At 34.0% G+C, this 18,927-nt stretch overlaps 1 long non-coding RNA gene across 2 annotated transcripts in view; it reads left to right on the top strand.

Moving 5' to 3' along the window:
* The first annotated feature begins 348 nt into the window (after nt 1–348).
* The window catches only part of LOC103094386 (uncharacterized), a 38,248-nt gene continuing 19,669 nt past the window's right edge, over nt 349–18,927 (top strand). The window contains exons 1-2 of one of the 2 annotated variants that reach the window (XR_001624892.2): nt 349–573; nt 18,301–18,433. This is a non-coding gene — a long non-coding RNA (uncharacterized LOC103094386). The remainder of the gene's footprint in view (nt 574–18,300; nt 18,434–18,927) is intronic. The other variant, XR_008912165.1, reaches the window with a different exon arrangement.

Genomic DNA, 18,927 nt, shown 5'->3' on the forward strand with positions numbered 1-18,927 from the left:
TAACTCTTATTTGCCTAGGTCTAGTTGTTACTAAGATGGAAAGTAAAGGTTTTAAAAGGTGTAAGTGGTTTTGTAATTTGAGAAAAGAAGGAAGGAGGAAAACACAGATTGAGATTATAGCTGGCCACAAAAGACAATCCCACAAATTAGTACTAACAAGTTGACATTTTGTCATCTAGATGAAATTATCATTGTAAACTTTCTCTGTTCAGTGCCTTTTCCTGAGAATTTTCTTTATAAAGAAAGAGAAAAAAGCCAACTTCAGTAAACTTGGTCTTTGGCCAGATCCCTATGGCATCCTACCATTCTGTTCTTAATCTCTTTTCACATCTCTTTTGTGGAAAGGAAACAAGACTGACAGTTTGTGGGGGAAGGGCCCAACTAGGAGTGGCAGTTGGGTCTTGTGACTAGCACTTCCTTCCTGCCAGGAGTGGCAGTGGGGTCTTGTGACTAGTCCTTCCTTCCTGCCAGGTGGGACTTGCTTCCGGGTGTTGGAGGAGAGAGGAGCGTGGTCAGCCCAGTCTGGAGTGGCATGCTCTTCTTGGTTCAGCCGGAAGACACAGGCCTCTGAAGGTCAGATTTGTTCTTGTTTGCTTTCTGTGTACTGCTAAGATTCTGAATTAGAACAACGAGAGTAGATGGGAGTGGGACAAACTCTCTGCCAGCCTCTAGGGCCTGGCCCTATACTCTGAAGCTAAGGAAAAACTCCAATTCCAACTGGATTATTAAACTTTATATTATTTGAATTCGCAGTCAGATAAGTGGACTATCTTTTCTGGTCATAGAGGGAGCTGAACTTCAGTTTCAGTCATTCAAAGACAAACCATCCTTATTGGACCCCTGCTGTTTCCTCTCAGCAGGGGGCATCTCCCTCCCTTGCCTCACCAAGCAATATTCCCTCTCTCCCTTAACTCCTCATTACCCCTTACAAACCTCCATTTATCCCTGTTTTCCAATCTTCCTATTTCCTTTTCCAATAAATATTACACTTTCTTTGTACCTTCTCATCGCCCCTTATTACCCCCCAACCCCATCAATATACTTTTAATCCCATGATATTTCAAGTTTTAAAGTAATTTTTAGTGTTAAGCTCTTCAAACACGTTTTAATAGTTAAAACTGATCCTATTTGCTCATCAACAATAATAAAACATGCTCAATTCCTTTAAGGAAGGGGAAGACTGAATGGTATCATAGTAGTTGAATTTATATAAAAGGGAATAACTCATGGGGGCTGAGGATTTACAGTGACAAATTATAGAACAGTATCCTTCCCATGCCCTACCTCAATGATATTACCTCCAGGAGTCATGGAAATTTTCATTATATCTGCATAGTGATGGATAATCTCTGTGAAACAAAGAGAATGAAACTGTCAGTATGAAATGTTGGAGTAAAAAGCCAATCTTGGGAATAAGTGGTGAGCTATGGTGTGTGTGGGGCTATACTTGAAAACATAAAACATGTAGCATTTTTGATACTGCTTAGTCATCATTTCATCTCATTTCTTCACTGTCTGAACACTCTACCCAAATCTGTCTTCTGGAAAGTCATGGCAAGGGTGGCCCTTCCCAGCTGCCAGTTAGTCTGACTAAGAAACTCAGAATTCCAACCTTTCAGCTCATGAGGCTATCTCTCAGTATCGCCAATTAGTCACCTATGTTGAGGCAAGAAACAAAAAGAAAAAAAGTCTATCTTCTTCCATAGCTCCAAAGAAGCCTAACAAGGGAGAGCTACCTACCATATAGGAAAGTCAAAAGAATGGAGAGTAAGTTATGTAAGCTCTCTCTTCTTTTTAAATAATACAATCACCCCTCCCAACTAGTGCAATAATGGAGGATAGGAGAGAACCAAGGGATCACTCAAGGTTTGTACCATCCTATCAAAGCACCTTATTTATTTATTTTTTAGAGCTCAACCAAATAATTCCTCAGAAGTGGCCAAAGAACAGATTCAGCACTCCATACAGTGTGTTCTACCCAAAATAGACCAGTGGGGTCTTCTGTTTACCCTCCATTATGTTAGAAAAAATATAAAAAGAGGTTTTGAAAAAAGAATTTAATTGGTATCCCAAAAGAACCAAACTGTGGATTTTAGAATTGAAGAGTCAGCAATTGTAGTAAAATACTAACCTAGCAATCTTAATGTTTATCCTAGGAGATTAAGAGACAATATAGAGACAAAGATGAGCAAGGACTTATGAGAAATTAAATTTTTCAGCTGATTAAAATATTTAATTATTGAGAAAACGTTCAAATTTCAGTTGATATAGAAATAGCAAAAAATATCCTCATAACCATCACCCCCCTCCACCAAGCAATTGCTTTGGAAATCAGAATAAACAAGGAAAATGGACTAATAACAGGTGGATGGGGGGAATAGCATATATGAGGAGCCCAGAGTCCCCAAACCCTGCTACATTAGTAAAGACCTTTGTACAACTTAAAGCACTATAAAATTATTAGCCACTATCAAGATGTTGAGGATGTGTGACAGGAACACCACATATTAAGGTTGGACTAGTTTTTCCCTTAAAGATTTTATAATTCCAGGGAACTAGGTCTTGGAAGAGAGTGGCACTTTGTGCAGCTCCGTAGAAATCCAATACACACACAAGTCAAGACTAGTCCTCTGAAAATAAAAGATAAACAATAACAGTGATTAAACCAGATTAAAATGTAACTGAGAACTATCTAATGAAATTAAAGTATAATAGAACATGGTTTTTAGGGAGAGGGAAATCTTTATGCAACATTTGGTGGCCCTGCCTTTGTTTGAGTTTGATACCACTGATCTAGGACAAAAAAAAAATATGAGCCCAAAAGAAACCAGTGCCCTGAACACTTGACAGATTGATGTTCAATGTTCAACTATTGTCCAAAATAACACACCCTTCTTACCAGACATGTCAGAAAACAAGAAAACAAGGGGACTGAGACAATCTAAAATCAGTGCTGGATCCTTAATGAGAATCCTTTCTAAAGTATTGCTATGTAAACTTCTTCCTTAATTAAGTGTTGGGTAATCTAAAATCATTGAATCATTATTTTCCCAACCTCAGAATGAACCAACAGACGGGGACTGAGTCAATTCTATCCAGAACATTCATTATTAGTCACCATAACTAGATTGGGATGACCTTGTAGAAAATTTCATGTTTGAAATTAGGGGAAAGACTAATAATGGAAAATAAAGAGGTAGGATTACCATATGGCCACAATTCTTCTAGTTACGCGTGAGGAGAGGGCCCCAATTATTCCAACTGGATTAGTCCAAAATACGTGAAAGAAGGTTAAATGGGAGATAGCATTAGAGTGAGTTACCAGGTCTTAGAAAATCTTGATCATCAGCATAGCAAACATTATAGTAAATGGTCTACTCAGCAAGTAGACATGGAACTCTTGGATTTTAAGGACCTTTCTCTATACAGAAAGGGGTGTCTCCTTGAATTAATAATAACATAAGTAAAAGGACTGATGCAAATAGAGGCAGGGATCAATAGCCTCTTGGTGGGAAATGTGGTCACCCAGAAACCTTACAGGAAAAGGTGTTGAATCCTCCTGAGACCAGAGCTACAGAAATATGGGTGGGAATGAGATTAAAAACTGGAACCCATCCCATAGTAATTGAGGCTCAAATTTACCTTATTAGTCCCAAGGAACTTATAAGGCTTCAGAAAGTTAAATGACAATCTAATGAATCATTGGAATGATGGTAAATGAGGACTTCATTAAATTGTGCAATGCAGAGCTCTTGGCCTCAAAGTTCCATCTGCATTGGAAACTCATAGAAGACTTAATTTTGCATAGCCAGTTAAATCAGTTAAAAATCTTGAGCAAGTATTGTCCTTTATTTCTTTTTAGGTGACTAATATTGGTAATTGTATATACTTATCCCTATAATGGGAGATGATGATGAACGACCTCCATAGCAAATTTCTTGATTGTTACAAAAAATCAGGAAGTAAATTTTCTAAAAGAAATGGATTGGGCGCCCTGAATCTATGTCATTACTCTACAAGCCGTCAAACTTTTATGACCACCCAGCATCTGGAGCAATTGGATGCCCACTTTCTGTCTGCATCCCTACCCAAATAGAATCGGGTTTTAATTATAGCTTTGATTTAATATTTCTTTACATTGTTGTTTTCTGTTGCACCTATTGTAATTGTCTGTGCATTCAGTTCTGGAATATGGGATTGATAAGGAGTCAATCAGCATACCATGTTGTAGGCTAGGTCTGATTCGGGCCACTGTGGTTCTTTGGCTTTGGAACTGGAATAGAATGAGACTCTCCAGAGACCATCAAACAGTTAATAAAAGGAGGCTAACTTTACCATAATAAGAAAGGACAATCAACAAGGATATAACATTGCTTCTGTAGAGCACAGATGGGGACTTTTGTGTTGGTCATGCTGACCTGTGAGTAAAGCCTGCTATCTTGTGGGCTGCCTTTTGCACTTAGAAAGCTATGTCAATAACTCAAGCTTTATTTTCTCTGGGTCAAATGTCTCCAAGGGAAGCTTAAGTATTTTTATTTTTTAATAAATTTTCACATCAGCGGCTTTCTCTAATAACTCCCACCCTCTCCCAGAGAGCCATCCCATAAATATAAAAAGTAAAAAAGAAAAAAACCAGCATAATTATGACTCTCTTTATCAACTTCATTTCAGAATGGAACGCACAAAATTATAACAAAATATTTTAAAACTATAGTAAAAATACATATACATATATATAATTTTGCAACATTTACTTTTGAGCTTTTCTGTGTGTGCTTGCATGTTATTAACAATTTTCTTAAGAGTATGATTTTGGCCAAGAAATATCACTTTATTGAATATATCCATTTATTGATTAGGTCATCATCATAACTATAACATACAGGTCTATGGCCCTCTTGAATGGTCAAATGGTTTAAGAAATAGAGTTTTAGGAGCTAGTTATTCAGGCCCTCCCTTGAATATCCCAAGACATTTCTAATTGGAGGATAGCTAATTAAGTGGTGGTCTATCAAACCATCCACTCCTACCCGTACCCAGGTAGACAGGTGAGAGGTTTGTCACATACTCCAGAAAAGAACCCTTCTCCTTCTTCATTTATTGACCAAACTCTATTTAAAAAAAAAAAGACTTTCTTTTGGCATCCCTAAAAACCAAGAAAATGCAAAAAATAGTAGAATGCATAAGATTTCTGACCCATACCCCAGAGATACACTACAAATCTCCCTAATCTCCCAGAAGTTGATTTAAGGCCTTTCCAGTCTAGAACCCTGACATGAGAATTAAAACAATCTATGAAAAAATAAATTCTCACATGTTCTTTCTATTAACATTGTTGTAGTCATTGTATATGTTATTTTCTTGGTTCTCCTTACTTCACTATGCATTAGTTCATGTATATCTTTTCCACTCTTTTTAGTCATCACATGCACAATTTCTTAGAGCACAGTCATGTTCTATTATATCCATGTATCACATTTTGTTTATCTATTTCCCAATGGTACATATCTACTTGTTTTTCAGTTTTTTAATATCACAAAAAGTTCTGCTATAAGTATTGGTATATTTAGGGACTTTCTTCTTATCAGTGCTCTATTTGGGAAACAGGACCAATAATGAAATCTTTGGGTCAAAGAATGTGGGCATTTTATTCACTTTATTTGTATACTTCCAAATGTTTTCCCAAAATGATTATATTGATTTACAATTTCACCAACACCAATGTGCCTATTTTCCCACCACCCTTCCAACTCTGACTATCCCCATCATCATCTTTGCCAATTTACAGGGTAAGCACTGTTACCTCAAGGTTGTTTTGATTTACATTTCCTTATATTTAATGATTTTAAGCATTTTTTTCTGTGGTTGTTAATACTTTAAAAGTCTTCTTTAAAATACTATTTGATATCTTTTGACTTCTCATCTATTGGATAATGGCTAATAAAGTCTTGATATACATATACTCTCATATATGTATGTGTATATAGTTATGTACATATATATGTTAGTTATTCCTATATCTTGGATACTAAACTTTTATCAGAGAAATTTAATGAAGACTTTCTCTCATTCTACTACTTCTCATCTTGTCCTAGCTATGTTGACTTTTTGTCTATACAGAAGCTTTTCAGTTTCATGTAATCAAAATTGCTCTTTTATCTTTTTTATAATTGCATCTCTCCTTTGGTTTCCTACATAAAGTCATGAGAGATATATGATCTGTTTCTTTTCTGAAATTTTATAGTATGATCTTTAAAATTAATATTAAAACTGGTCACATCCATTTAGAATGTATTCAGGACTATAAAATAAAGGATTAGTCTAAGCCTAAATTTCTGCCGGACACTTTCCAGTTTTCTCAGAACTTTAAAAAATAAAAAATTTTAATGTAATTTCTATTCTTACATTTTTATCAAACAATTGATTTTCAAATTACATTGCTTGTGATTCTTCCTTGGCTAGTAAGTTCCACTGATCTGCCATTCTACTTTTAAACCAATATAGATGACTTTGATTACTGCTTCTTTATAATAGAATTAGATCTCTGAAAGTGCTACTTCTCCTCTGTTCCTACATCTTTTTATAATTTCCTTTGATATTTTAGGTTTTTTGTTTTTCCAAATTAATTTTGTTGTTTTTTAAAGTTTTATAAAGTATAATCTATATGTATATATATAAATAACATACCAATTAATTGGGTATAGCTTTAAAGGTATGTGTTAATGTGGTCTTGTCATTTTTATCATATTTGTACAGCAGTAAATATTTTTCTAATTATGTAAGTTGTTCTGTATTTCTTTAAGGTGCACTTTTTAATTGAATTTAAATGAGTCTTTTGGATGCTTTGGCAGATTGATGCCCTGACACTATGCATTTTGTAGTTATTTGGAATGGGATTTTTCTTTTCCATAATTATTTCTTGGATTTTGTTATTTAGAAATATATTTGATTTTGAGGAATTATTCTATAGTCTGCTAAAGCTATCATTTTAATTGGTATCTTTGCTAATTCCCTAGTATTTTCCAAATATATCATCCTATCCCTAGTAAATAAGGGTAGTTTTATTTTTTCTTTACCTAACTTTATGGTTTTATGATCTTAATTTCTTTCTTTCATCTTGTTGCTGTTGCTAGTATTTCCAGAATGATAAATAATAGTAAGAAGAGTATCTCTGCTTTGTTCTTGTGTTTGAGAGAAAAGATTCTAATGTGTTCCCTCTATATATGATGCTTTCATTTTAGATATATACTTTTTATTATATGAAATAGTTCCATCTAGGTCTATACTTTGGGGACAAGGATGAAGTTAAGTATAAATGAGTGTTATATTTGGTTTAGGATATTTTTATTTTTAAAATGATTACTTACATTGATATTTGCCTAATATTGAACCATCTTTGCATCCTTGATATAAATCCAACTTAGTCAGAAGGAATGGTTTCTTGAATGAATCATTGTAGTCTGTTTGGCAGAATTTTATTTTTAAATGTTGAGTCAATATTCATTAATGTCATTGTTCTTTAATCCTCCTGTTGCTTTATCCTTCCCTGATTTAGGCACTAGAACTATATTTGTCTCATAAAAGAATTCTTGTAAAGAGTTTTCTCAGTTTTTGAGAATAATTTATAAAATATAGAAAATTAATTATTCTTTAAAAATTTGATAGAATTCTGTAAATCTGTAAGGAACAGGAGGTTTTTAGTTTTGTATTATTTTGTAGTATTTTTTATACTATTTGATTTTCTGAGATTAGGTTGTTTAAGAAATCTATTTGTCTTTTATCAGGGTGAGTCATATTTTTGAAGATATTCATCTATGTCTTTTATGCTCTTGGTTTTGCTAATAGGCTCTGATTGTGTTTTTTAATTTCTTCTGGTTTTATTGTAATTTTTGCCTCATTCATTTGCTGTTTCATTGTTTTAATTTTCTGCCCTCTTGTTCTTTAATCGTATTAACTAATGGTTTATCAATTTTACTATTTCACACAGAACAAACTTTTAGCTATATAATTTCTATGTTTTTGTTTCATGTTTATGTACTTCTCTGAATTTTAACATCTCTGTTTTATATTTGTTTATTTGTTGGCTTTCTGTATAAATAAAAATGTATATGTAGTTGCCCTTCTTTTCTTTTTCGTTAATTTACATTTTTACAGTTATATTTCTACCCAAAGAACTACTCTTACTGCATCTTAGAAATTTTGGTTTGTTGTTCCATCGCTATCATTTTCTCACACATAACTATTAAATTTTTCTGTAATGTATTCTTCGATCTAGTCATTATTCAGGATCTCATTGTTATATCTCCATTTAGGTCTGTGTCTTGTGCATGTGTGTGTCTTGAACACAAATACTCTATAAAAAGAATGTATTTACTGTTTCTCCCTCTTATATGTTTGCAATATTGCTGTGCCCTAATGGTCAATTTTTGTCAAAGTTTTACATAGCACAGAAAAACACGTAGATTTTTGCAGTTGTATTTAGAAAATGCTATGTCATTTAGTTCTGGTTTCTAAAACAATTTGCTCAGTACTGTATTTTCATTTTTATTTTCCTCTTGACTTATCCAAATTTGATAAAGAAACATTGAAATCTTTAGTCCCTATTGTGTTACTCTCTCTCTATTCTTGTAACTCAGTAAATGTTTCCTTTGTGCATTTAGATGCTAAGGTACACAAGTTTAATGTTGATATTGCTGTGTTGTGTGTGATTCCCTTCATCATATTTTAACTCTGTTGTTGATTACTTGTAACTTTGTGGAGTTCTGTTTATGCATTAATTGACATGGTTACAGCTGTTGCTTTTTTTGGATTTACTTAATGCATTATAAATTTTTTTACATACTCTTTTATTATTCTGTGTATTCTGTGTTTTTTCAGTGTTTCTTGTAAGCAACAGATTGTGAGTTTTTTTCATTATCCAATGCCATACTTTTTCTTTTATAGCATTGCTTAATTCATTCACATTTAAAGTTATGAGTTACCTTTACTCTTTTTTCCATTTGTCTTTAACATTTCCCCCCAAAATTAGGGCCCCCACTTCTGCCACAAATACAATAAAATGCCTCCTCAGTTATATTAACAATCTATTTTAAGGCATCCCTATTCCTTCCAACATCCTTCTTTACCTTTGAGCCATTACCTTCCCCTTCGATCATTTGTCACACCTATCTCTGGTTTTGGAGCTTATTTATCCTTCTCCTCCCCCCCCCCCCATTTTACCTAGTTATTTAATTTCTCCTTCTATTTTCCTCCTACTCAACTTATTTTGTTCATTCGTTTTTTAAGTTTCACCACATTTTTCCTATTTACAGTTAAATTTTATCTTCTTCAACTAATAGAAATTCATTTTCTCACCCTCTCACCCCAAGTATGAAGTAGTGGAGGAAAGGAAAACAAAATTCTTGTAAAAATATATATAGAGTCAAGAAAAACAAATTCCCCCATTGGCTATGTCCAAAAAATATAGGTCTTATGTTTGATGCATTGATTTTTTTAAAAAATAGTCAATCAAGGGGGCAGCTGGGTTGTTCAGTAGATTGAGAGCCAGGTCTAGAGACAGGAGGTCCTAGGTTCAAATCTAACCTCAGACACTTCCTAGCTGTGTGACCCTGGGCAAGTCACTTAACCCCCATTGCCTAGTCCTTACTGCTCTTTTACCTTAGAACCAATTATGCTGACAGGTGTTCAGCACAATATTATTCCATCATATTTGTATATTATAACTTCATCTAGTCTCCAATTTATGTTCATTCCCTCAGATTCCAATTCTTTACCACCTCTAAAAAGAAGTTTATATGTATATATTCTTTCTTCTTTTGACTAGTTTAGGAGAGTGTGGGATTCAAATGTCACTAGCTCCCCTCACTTTAACTCAGTCTTCCTCATTTGTATAGATATCTATTTATATACCTTTATGAGACTTAATTTCTCCTAAACTTCCTTCTCCCCCCTCCCTTTCACTTCATCCCTGATGTATTCCTCTTCCCCTCTCTTTATGGTCTTTTCTTAAGATCTTCAAGAAATAAAAGAAGTACTCCCATGACTTCTCTAAATGAGACTCCTTCTATGAACTATGGTGTTAACAGGGATTAGAGGGAATGTATCATCTTTCTATCTCTTGCTGTGGGGTTTTGTTGGTAATATATAAAAATATTGATGATTTCTGTGAGTTTATTTTATATCCTGCAACTTTGCTAAAGGTATTGTTTCAACTAGTTTTTAGATGATTCTCTAGGGTTCTCTAAGTACTAGTGTGATACTATCATATCTGCAAAAAGTGATAGTTTTGATTTTTCATTGCCTATTTCTAGCCCTTCAATTTCTTTTGTTGTTGTTGTTGGTCTTATTGCTAGAGTTAATATTCCTACTACAATACTGAATAATAGTGGTGATAATGAACTTCCTGAAGGTTTCTAGTTTATCCTCATTGTAGACAATGCTTTCTCTTGATTTTAAATAAATACTACTTATCATTTTAAAGTTCCATTTATTCCTGTGCTGTCTGTTGTTTCTAAAAGGAATGGGTATTGTGTATGGTAAAAAGTTTTTTTCTGCATATGACTTTTTGTTGTTTTTATTATTGATATGGTCAATTGTACTGACAGTTTTCCTAATACTGAATCATTCCTACATTCCTGGTATAAATCCAACCTGGTCATATATGATCTTTGTAATATATTGCTGTTATCTCATTCCTAGTATTTTGTTTAAAAATTTTGCATCAATATTTATTAGAGAAATTGATCAACAGTTTTCTTTCTCTGTTTTTGCTCTCTCTAGTTCAGGTATCAACACTATATCTGAGGGGTAAAAGGGATTTGGTACAACAGCTTCTTTACCTTTTTTCCCAAAAAAATATTTATATAGTAGAGATATAAATTATTCTCTAAATGCTTGGTAGAATTAACTTGTAAATTCATCTGATTCTGTTGATTTTTCTTAGAGAGCTCATTAATAGCTTGTTCAATTTCTTTTTCTGATATATGGTTATTTAAGTATTCTATTTCCTCTTCTGTTAATCTGAATAGTTTATATTTTTGTAAATATTCATCTATTTCACTTAAACTGTCCATTTCATTGGCATACACCTGGGTAAAATAGCTGCTAATAGTTTCTTTAATTTCATCCTTATTGATAGTGTATGTCCCCTTTTCATTTTTGATCCTGGCCATTTGGTTTTCTTCTTGCTTAAAAAACAACAACATATTAGCCAATGAATTGTGTATTTTATTGCTTTCTTTTCTTAAAACTAACTCCTAGTTTTAGTTATTAGTTATTTTTTCTTTCAATTTTATTAATCTCTCCTTTGATTTTCAGAATTTCTATTTTTGTATTTTATTGGGTTTTTAATGTGAACATAATGAGTATGGGGGTTCCAATAGACTGACTTTATGATAGCAACAAAATTGAAAAAGTTTTTATCAACTACAACTACAGTCAGAATATTCACATCCTTTACATCTGAAGCATATTCAGCCATAATAAAGAAGAAATAAACCCTGCCCCTACCATTCTATCAACCTGAACATTAAATACCATTCTTTACAGAAACTTCAGGGGCAAATTTTAGGTAATTTATACTAGCTAGACAAATACACCCCAACAATTATGTTTCTTTCTGGAAAGCTTCCATGATGTCCTAAAAAGACTCTGTAGTTACCTCTTAGTGGATCTTAAATGCATTTAAAGAATATCAATTCAGAATTGGCCCTTTTGTACCAGATCCTATATGTCTTAAAAAAATGTCCCGATAATCTGTAAAAAGTTTAGAATCCATAGCACCCTCATTTGTGCCACTGGCAACTGTACCATGAACATGTTTCAGAAAAATCTGAACTTGCTCACACACTGTTGCCCTTGACAGAGAAAATCCAGATGACCTGGTTTTAGTCATCAATAAACTCATTCTCAACACACTGAAAGACAACTTTGTATTGTTGATGTAATAAATGCATATTTGTTAAAATATTTAAAATATTAAACCTGGATAGCAAAGGTGTCACCTTTAAAACTAAGAAACAGTTGATGAAACTTCCTAGAAGTGCTGTTGCGTTTTGACCTTCCTCTAGTCACAAGCCCCTTTATCAACTAGTGATGGAATATTCATAGAAGCTGCATCTGGTTCTCCAACACTGTAGGCATAGACTCATTTTCTCTGAGAAAAGCATGATCCAGTAGCTGAATTCTTATATGCAAAGCATCTTGCACTAGTCAAACTTAAAAGATTCTGAAAAGGTGAAGCATTTAATTTCACTGATTCAGAGATAGATGTCTTGTTCATGTCCCCAACGGTAAATAAGAAGAGGAGACCATTGAACTTCTTCTACCTGTTGGGAATAATTTTATTGAGCTAATCCAATCTCCTTTGGAGGATGCTGGGTAGAATAGTTTCTCCTAGTCTTGTATACTGCAAATGCCATTCTAGAAAAAAATACAGAGCTGCTTCTATACAAATTACAACACTGAGCAGGGATTATTAGTGTATAAAGGGAATTTCATCTAGGTTCTAACACCACTGACCTGGTACATTTTGGTAAGCAGACTTGCTCCCTAAAAAAATGAACTGTTTTAATAAGAGTTCTTGCAGAACTGAATAGAATTTTGAATGTCTTTTGTCATTGGGAAGAGAAAACAATTGTGTTTGAAACTGAAGTCATCTCTACTGATGAATCTCCATAGACTGGTGTCCCTCTTAGTCTCTTTGAAGAAGTGGCTGCTGATAAAAGTCCAAGACACCTGGCACCTAGAGTGGAATGGGGAAACCTCTGGAGAGGCTTGGCTTGAATTCTAAAGATTTGTACTTTTTGGTCCATGTTGTATTTCTTTTCTTGGGTGGAGGAGACATCTATATTGATGAGATCAGAAGAATTGTCTTGGTCAGGGATGAAAGGTAAATGACTGTAGGTAGGAAGAGAAGAATTCTACTAGGCACAATATAATTTCTGATTGCTAAAAAGGTTTTTATTTCACAGGAGATGAAATTCTTAACCAAAGACACACAAAAAAATATTAGAGATCCTTATCCTTTGGATATTTTAGTTTTAACACAGTTTTTCACTTATAAATTAAACAATCACCTGGCCATTTTGACCAATATTACCCAGTAATGATAAAGGTAAAGCACATAATGTACAATAGTAGCTAAGCTCTCTTGGAGCTGTGTATTCTGAAATACAATATCTAACACTTTTCCAGTAATATTTTGTTGTATTTTCTCCCCAAGGATTTGTTGAAATAATTTTTAACATTTATTTTCTGACATTTTGAGATCTAAATTCTCTGCTTTTCTCTATTCCCCCCTCTCTGTGATGGTAGGTAATCTGATATAGGTCATACCTGTAGTATGATGTAATAGACATTTCTATATTTGTCATTTGGGAAAAAAAAACATTGCATATCCAAGAAAAAAACTCAAGAAGGAAACAGGGTAAAAATGGTATGCTTTGATCTGTATTCAGACTCCACCAGTTCCTTCTATGACAATGGAAAGAATTTTTCATTGAGTCCCCTGGAGTTTTCTTGGATCTTTTGCATTGCTGATAATAGTTAAGTCATTCACAGTTGATTGTCATACATTATTGCCATGATTGTGTACAAAGTTCTCCTAGTTCTGCTTACTTCACTTTTCACTGGTTCATATAAGTCTTTCCAGGTTTTAAAAAATTGTCCTGATCATCATTTATTATGGCATACTATCATATCTGTTACAATAATATACCCCAAGTTATCCAGTCATTCCCTAATGTTGGACATCGTTTCAATTTCCAATTCTTTGACATTACAAAAGGAGCTGCTATAAGTATTTTTGTACAAATAGGTTCTTTTCCACTTTCTTTGATTTTGGAGGGATATAGACCTAATAATGGTATTGCTGGGTCAATGGTTATGCACAGTTTTATAGCCCTTTTCAGCGTGGTTCCAAATTGTTCTCCAGAATGCTTACATCAGTTCACAATTCCACCAACAGTAGTGTGTTAGTATCTCAATTTTCTCCCATCCCTTCCAACATATTTGTTTTCCTTTTTAGTCATAATAGTCAACCTGATAGATGTGAGATGGTATCTCAGAGCTGTTTTCATTTTCCTTTCTCTAATCAATAATGATTTAGAGCATTTTTAGGTGCTATAGTTTTAATTTCTTTACCTGAAAACTGCCTGTTCTTATTTGATCATTTATCAATTGGGGAATGACATATTCTTAAAAATTTAAGTCAGTTCTCTATATATCTGAGAAATGAGATTTTTGTCAGAGATGGTTGCTATAAAAAAATTTCCCAACTTTTTGTTTCCCTTATAATCTTGGTTGTATTGATTTTGTTTGTGCAAAAACTTGGACTTTCTTTTTTTTTTAATTAAGAAAGGGAATGAGAGATTTTGGAAAGCAGGATACTTCTGGGGAATTTTTTTGGGGGGGGGGAATTTTTATAGTAATAAAAGAAATCCCTTCACAAAATTTTCATCATGGCAAAGAGCTAGCCAATGCTGTTCAAGTTTGATTTATAATTATTGACTATCAATCCTGTGCTTTCCAGAGTAATCTTTCTCTTGGCAAGGAATCACTAGAAATAAATATCCAAAAATCCTCTTCACATTTAGAGATGGTTTCATCAAATGGTTGAAGGTTGTAACATGCCTATGATCTGACTTATATTTATTAGTTTCCTTGACCTAGCTTCCTTCTCCTCACCTATAACATAGAATAGACTTTTCTTACTCTTTCCTTCAAAAAATATTAGCTTTCCCTAAGAGGAAAAAAAGATGTTCTCAGGACTTGATTGGCCACAGTTTTCCAACACAGCTTTCTAGTCACACAAAGGTATCAAAAGTCCTAACCTTGAGCAGTTTAGGCTCCTCTGACTTGGTAGATTTCTGAAAACCATATAGATCATTATGTTCTTCACCATATCCTGCCCTAATAACCAGACATATTTCCATATGGAGATGAAGGGGGCCACATGCAGGCAAGCTAAGTGACACTATGTTCTTACTGTATAAGGCTTATCAAACTTCCTTTTGTTAACTTTTCAAGAGACATATAAGTGCCTCATTTTATCCCAACATCCAATTTGAACTAAAGTATAGACATTAGAACTAACTTCTACATTTGGTTTTCCAGTGGCAGTTGGGGACCAGATGAGATTGAATTTGTGGGTCCCATCACAGTTGAGTTGAGAAAAGAAACCTATAAATAGCAAATATGGAATGTTCAGATGGCAGAACACCACAGAGCTCTCAGTCATAAGAGCTCTACTAGAAATATATGGGATTAGAACTTCTATGGGACTGGGAGCTGGCTCCTAGTCAAACAGAGGGATTGACTCATTAGAGGATTCCTGAGGGTAAAGTAAGAGAGAAGTCCATCATTCCCTGGTTGTTCACTGCCAGCATAAAAATGAAAGTAAACTGGACTAGAGACTATGCAATTAAAAGTTGAGGGAGAACTATTGGAATTGGTGGTCACAGAAGGGAAAGGCTCTCTCCTATTTGGGGTGGCCACTGAGAGGCCCCATCCAGGAACAGATCCAGTGTATTCTGAGCCAGAGATTCAGGTTCCAGCTGAGATCAGAATGACGAGCCTAGGGAATGAGAGTGGAGCTGGGGTAGAGACAAGGGAACTCCCATCATTGCTAAGAAAACTCCAGGATTATTCCATTGTTGCTACTGGAAGGAGGGTAACTCCCTACCCGAAGGGATCAGGGCATGAGAGTACCTTCTCCACCAAGGTTGCTGGAGAAGTTCAGACAGAAAACTGATGAATCATTGGACCAAGGGCTCCTGAGGGAATAGTCTAACGGAGCCAAAACTGAACCCTTCTCATCTGATTTCTATAGGCTGGAGGAACTATCCAAAGATATATTATTTCAATTCATCCCTTCTTAGGAGGTTTTAAACTTCCCTTAAAAAGTTTCTTTCTTTTTTTTTTTAGTGGGGAAATAAGACAGTTCTTAAAAATTAAACAAATCACAAAATAGTATACAAATTAACCATAGCTCCAAACTTATTCTACCATTTAAAAACATTCAAACTTTTTATCCTCAAACCCACTGCTCATAGTCTGCTAATGCAAACAGATTACAACTTTCTTTCTGCTTTAATTCCTCATACTCCTACTTACTTAGAACATACACGACCAAAAACAGAGAAAACTACAAATCTCCTTAATGAACATAGATGCAAAAATCTTCAATAGGATACTAGCAAAAAAAAAAAGTAAGTGATCAGGAGTGTTATTCACTATGATCAGGTGGGATTCATACCAGGAATGCAAGGATGGTTCAATATTAGGAAAACCATCCACATAATTGACCATATTAACAAGCACACCGACAAAAATCACATGATTATCTCAGATGCAGAAAAAGCCTATGATAAAATACAACAGCCATTCCTATTGAACAAACACATATTTCTCCCAAGAGGCTTTTTTTTAAACTTTCTAATTGACTTTGATTAAAGTCCCTTAACAACCTGTTTCTTTCATATTTGAATACAGCACTTCTCTCCCCTTCTTCTACTTGACTTACCATCATAATTCAAATAAACTTCACTAAGTATTACTTTTACTTTTGGATTATAAAATCAAACATTTCCAAGATTTCTTGGGACAGAAATCTCTAAGAAATCAAGCAATTTCACAGTGAAAACGGTATTATCCATTACATTTTCAAGCAATTTCAAACAATTTATATTGCTCCTTCAGCATTTAAAGCTATAATAGGGATTACACTGACTCAAAAGAATTTCAGTGACCCAAACAAGTCAAGATTTTAGAAGAATTTACCATTTAAACACTAGATCCAATAAATTATCAAATTCATATCAGGAATTAATTTTATCCCTAGTACAATTTGGTAACATGAAGTAACTTTTCATTAGATCACATAAATAACAAAATTACTGATATGTACATTTGATTTATATATATATACACATATACTTTGAAAACTTCATACGGAATTGTCCAGTGTGAGATATTTACAGGCAATCAATAAAATAACAAGGCAAATATGCCATGCTTATCATATCCCAGGGTTTTTATTAAACAATTCACAATTGTCAAAGAGGCAGTCACATATTAAGTTTTAATCTATCCCAATTAGCTCACTTTTTTAAAAGCACATAATTAAATTTAATTTAAATATAATTTGCACAAAGAACTCAAGTGTTTTCAGGGCAGTCCTAACTCCTTACAGTTTCTTCTTTATATTACCTTCAAATCAAACTGCAATATTTAGTACTGCTGTCCCCAATAAAATAAACATGAAATCCCCCACTTCCCAAAGGTAAAATTTCCATCAAGCATTCTCCTTTCAATAATATTTATTCCAATAGCATTTCAAACTGATTGATCTCCAAACTTTAGTTTGCTCATTTCTTTCAATATTAGCATATTATTGTTAAAATTTGGTTATTATCAATTCCATATTTCCCTATAATATAAAAGTACCAAAAATTCTTTAAGATGCCTTTTTAAACAAATATAAAAATATTTTAAAGAATATGTTCTGAAAATTTATCAATAAGTAACAGAAGGAATTTCCCTAAATAATCATCACATTGTGTCAGTTGCTTATGTAAACAAACTTCTTTCCCTTTAGAGGAGACAAAAAAATTCTTAAAATTATAAACACAAAACAACCATATTATTTTCAGTAGAATTTTTTATTAATACGAAAGTAATTTCTACCACTTAATTGTTTAGAAAACATCCAATTAAATGTCTTAATAACTTATTTTTTTAAATCTCATCTTTCATGTTAGAATCAATATGTGTATTGTTTCCAAGGCAGAAGAGTGGTAAGGGCGAGGCAATGGGGGTTAAGTGACTTGCCCAGGATCACACAGTTAGGAAGTATCTGAGGCTAGATTTGAACCTAGGACCTCCTGTCTGTAGGCCTGGCTCTGAAACCACTGAGTCAGCTAGCTTTCTTCCCTCCCCATTACTTATTTATTTTTCATTTAATCTCCAATTTATAGAAACTTTTCTTGAATATTTCTGCCAAGTTCACTCTGCTTAATCAGATCTTCCTTTCTCAACTACTAAAACAATAACTCTTACATTTTGAGGGATTGTCTTTATTTGTCCTGTTAAACTGATTTCTCTTCATTTAATGTTTAAGGAATATCCACTCAAAATTTACTACATAATATCTCCAGTTCTATAAAAATAATTTTAAAATGCATAAGTTCTTTTAAACCCTTTCTCTCACTCTTACTCTCCAGATGTTTTAGAACAATTATAAACAACACAAAGTCCATCAGAAACTTATTAACCTTTGACAGTAATCATTTTTTATTTCAGGTTGATATATGGTGTCAAGAATGGGATTTGAAGGCCCCTGCCCAACTGGCCGCCATTTTCAACCTCTGGTGCCTGGTTACCAGCACAGGGCCCTCTATATCCAGTCCAGATTCAATTTAGCAGCCCAGCTTGGGTTAGTCTCTTAAATTTCTGAACTCCCATCTCTTTACCAGTTGAGTTCCTGCCTCTTTAATCAAACTGTTAATAACCAATGGAAAATTTTAGGTCCCTTTTGGACAGTTTGCCCTAAAGGGACTGTTGCTGCATGCATGTTTTCACATTATTGACCATGGACTTGAAAGTGTTTGGATAATTGGCAGAATTTAACCAAAGCTAACCTCCAACACTGCTGGCCATAATGGGGTTCCTTTGATTATGACAAAATTAATTTGGGGAGGGGGGTTTAACTCGATTCTGCTGGCCCCAAGCTTGAGGGCTCTAAGTGGGATACTGTTTCTCAGTGACTCCTTGAAACAACCAAGCAGGACTCTGAATCTAAACTCTCCTCCCTTCAAGGAAATATCCAGCAATTAAGATCAAGAAACAGGCAGGTTGAGAATGAGATCTGTGACCTTAAGGAAGAGGTCTCCAAATTAAAAGAGGAGGAAAACAAATTAAAAATCAGGT

The sequence above is a fragment of the Monodelphis domestica genome, chromosome 5, assembly GCF_027887165.1.
Source record: "Monodelphis domestica isolate mMonDom1 chromosome 5, mMonDom1.pri, whole genome shotgun sequence".
Taxonomy (NCBI): domain Eukaryota; kingdom Metazoa; phylum Chordata; class Mammalia; order Didelphimorphia; family Didelphidae; genus Monodelphis; species Monodelphis domestica.